The 3779-nt window shown below is 40.4% G+C and overlaps 1 pseudogene; it reads right to left on the reverse strand.

Moving 5' to 3' along the window:
* Positions 1-796: 796 nt before the first annotated feature.
* The window catches only part of LOC102860831, a 4952-nt pseudogene continuing 1969 nt past the window's right edge, over positions 797-3779 (reverse strand).

Below are 3779 nucleotides of genomic sequence, written 5' to 3' on the forward strand. Positions count from 1 at the left end.
TTTGATTGTTTTTTTCTGGCTGTTGATTAAGCCCCTAATTGTAAAAATGGGATATAAATGTATCATGATAAATGCAATAGGCAGGAAGAAGAAGAAGGAGAATGAGAATGACTTAGAATTAAAATTATCAAGATCACTTGACTGTGTGTCTTGTGTTCTTTCACTGTCCCTCCACCAAACTTCTACCCACCTTCGTGTTCCCTCTTCAAGACTCTAGACTCGCAGCCCCTCCTGAGTGCAGCAGCCTGCGGCAGTCAGGGACCTCTCCAGAGTACTGAAGAGCAATGACATCAGGCTGAAGACTAAGGTGTGCCTGATCCAGGCTATAGTCTTCGCAATTACATGCTATGCATCAGAGTGTTGGACAGTGACTAGGGATGACAGAAAGAGAATTGATGCTTTTGAGCTGTGGTGCTGGAGAAGAGTGTTGAGTATACGATGGACTGCTAGGAGAACAAACAAGTTTGTTCTGGAGAGGATGAAACCAGACTGTTCTTTGGAGGCAAGGATTCTGAAGCTTCATCTGTCATACTGTGGGCATGTTATAAGAAGAGACCAATCCTTGGAGAGGGGCGTCATGTTTGGGAAAGTGGAGGGACAACGCAGGAGAGGACGACCCTCAATGAGATGGATCAATTTAGTGATTGAGGTATTGGGAGTAGGTGTGTTGGGGACAATGAGGTTGGCACAGGATAGAGCAGCATTTAGAGCTCTATGACACAAACAACAATAACAATGTACATAGTAAAAATAAGCAAAAAAAACTCACAACACATTTCTTTTTTAAAAAATATATCTAATTGTATGTCCCTAGTATAACATTAGCTCTGACAGGAAGGGCAGGAGAGGGCAGGAAAGTTGCATCCAGTCTTTGGTTTAGGTGTTCCTTCCTTTCTTCCCCCAGGAAATTCACCGTGGCCTTCTTGGCCTCTTTAGTGATGGTTTCTGCAGTCTCTTTGGCTTTGTCTTTCAGATCCTTCATCACACTATCTACCTGGTTCTCACGCTTCAGGAAGAAATGGCAGGTGATGAGCTTGTAGAGCCATTCAGCCCCGTTGGAAGGGCTTGGAGTCACGCACCACAACAAGAAGCCGTACTTCAGCATGTAGTAAAAGGGAAACCATGAAAGAGATCCTGAGAAAAATTCAGCAATGCTGAGCACACCATACACTACCCACTAGGTCAGCCTCTGTGTATCATCATCTTCGTTGGGACTCTCTATGGCTTTAATGGAGATGTAGGTTGGGGAGCCAAATCCGATCAGGTTACAAAGGAGAGAGACTACATAACTGAAAATCAGGTAGAAGGCCACGAGTTCGATGACACCCAGTGTGATGTAGCTCCGCTCACACCAGTCTTGGCCTCGAGCTTGGCCAGTGGGTTGGTCATGCAGTCCTTTTCGTGCAGGAACCAGACAAAGCTCTTTCCCGTGGCCACAGATAAGGAGAGACTGTGGCGCTGCTGCCAGAGGGAGCTGCTAGTGCTGGGTGGATGCAGGGCTCACAATTCATGCTTTAATCTACTTTCTCAACATTGTAAAACAGATTTCTAATGTTTTGATAAAAAAAATACAATACCCAAATTTAAACCTGTTTTAGCAAAACTAAATTAGACTTTACACAAATGCCATCCTTGGATTCCTTTTCTAATTAAACAATGATCACTCAGAAATTTTTCCTCTACAATCAAATCAGGATTTAGAAAAAAATGGACCCTTGGAAAAAGTGTGTTGACACAGATGCTTTGGTATAAAATAGTTTTGGGAAAAATTTTCTTTCTTGGTGAGAATGTAAAAAAAAAAAAAAGTCTCAAGAAGAAAGCTCGAGCCAATAGCCAACTCATTGTCTAAATTTCCCAGGCAACCAGGAAGGCACAGCTTGAGCAAGCAGGGTTCGCTTGCTTGGTAAGAGATGGGGAACCTTAACATGATTACTTATCAGAAGCTCTGGCACCTAGATCTGTTTTACATCCAATCAGAATTCTGAAAAGAATTCATTTAAAGTAAACTGCCAGTCCGATTGTAAATTTTTATAACCTGCTTGGACTTACCTAAGCATTTGTATTCAATCTGTGCAAGGTTTTCTCTGTGTCTATCAGCCTTATTGTTATCTCAGTCATGGCCTACTCAATCAGTCTTCCTCTTGTCCCATATTTCTGTCCCTGCTTGGGCCTCTCTCACAAAAACCTTCACATCTTCACTTATGAGCGTGGTGGTTTCCCATTCCAGTGTGTTTCTAATGCTGAACAAATCATTTGAATTGTCACTCTATTGACAACAACAATGTTTAAGACTTGAATACAAAATATCAACTTATAAGTTAACCTTAAAGAAACTGAACACATTTTAAGCAAAACACATGTTCACTAGGCAATGCCAGGAAATTTGAAGAACAGCTGCAAGGCAGAGTGACTAGAAAATGTCCATATTTGTTCCCATTCCCAAGAGAGGTGACCCAATTGCTGTCAATACATTATGAAAATTATAAGAAATGGAATTGGCAAAAGTTATGTGTTAGATACACATAAAGACTTGTAAACACCAGCAAAAGGAAGGAGGTCAGAGAAGAGCCGTTGATCTCAAAGCAACAACATAATTGCTCTTTAAAAAAAAGTCAGGGAATATACTTACCCTAAGTAAGGTATGGGAGCTAATAGGTGGCTTTTCTTTTGTTCATCTTACAGAATTCAAGGAAATCAGGGTCCATTCATGCTTAAAAGGTTACAAAATCAAACTTTTCTGACATCTTATTTCAATAAACTGGTCTTGTTAAGTATTAATTCAATTATTGATCCTGGAAGTCATTATGAAAAATCTCATAATTTTGCATCAAAATACTCACTCAGTAAATACTGAAGACAGGGTTGATCTGAATACTTCCTTGAAGAAATGCATGTAAGACGTAGGGCAAATGACCTGCAGCTTCAGTTCTACTTGTCTGATACTGTGTGTCCGTGGCCTAAGCCTTTTGGTATATTGCTATATACAAACATGGAGCACTGGCTTTCTCAGGGACATAAATCCCCAACTGATCATTCACCTGAGAATCCAGAGAGTTGTGTTGTATTATTGGTCAACTCTTTAATTGAGGTTGTTATCTCCCTACCTTGCAAGCCTTAAGAATGTCTTATTAAACGAAATTAAATGGCAAAATAAGTCATTTGGAAAAACAGATATTGCATCACTTTGCTAATACAAAAGATAATACAAAAGAGGTTAATATACAGAGACCAACATTTATTAGGTGGTGAAAGGGGCATAAAGGAAGTGGAAAAGAGAAGTTAACAATTCTGAAAATAATTTTAAGAGTCAGGTTGCACTGTTGTTGTTGTTAATGATTGCCACTAACTCAAGCACAACTCATAGTGACCATATAAACAAAAGGCCTGAAGCCTTTCTATAACAATCATCATATATCAAAGTTCGTAGAGTTTCAGGAAGCATGTTGTTTAGGAAATGGATGCCACTCCTACTTCCTACAAGTCTGAATTCAAGACACAAGCTCTGTGGGAGTGCTTGTGTACACCTGCTCCCTGTGCTGCTCTGGGGGAAGGTCCCAGCCTTGGTCCATGCACTTGGGCACCAAGCCTGGCATCATTCATCTCCCTATATTTGTTTTCTTCTTTTCTATCTGATCTCTTTTCTATCTCAAAAGAAACAGCAAACGAACAAGAGCCCATGTTTATGAATGAAGAAGTTCAGGCAGCACTGAAGGCACTGACAAAAATAAGGTTTCAGGATTTGATGGGATACTAATCGATACATTTCAAGTAGCAGATGC

The sequence above is a fragment of the Elephantulus edwardii genome, unplaced genomic scaffold, assembly GCF_000299155.1.
Source record: "Elephantulus edwardii isolate Elephantulus edwardi_28Jun2011 unplaced genomic scaffold, EleEdw1.0 scaffold00006, whole genome shotgun sequence".
NCBI lineage: Eukaryota > Metazoa > Chordata > Mammalia > Macroscelidea > Macroscelididae > Elephantulus > Elephantulus edwardii.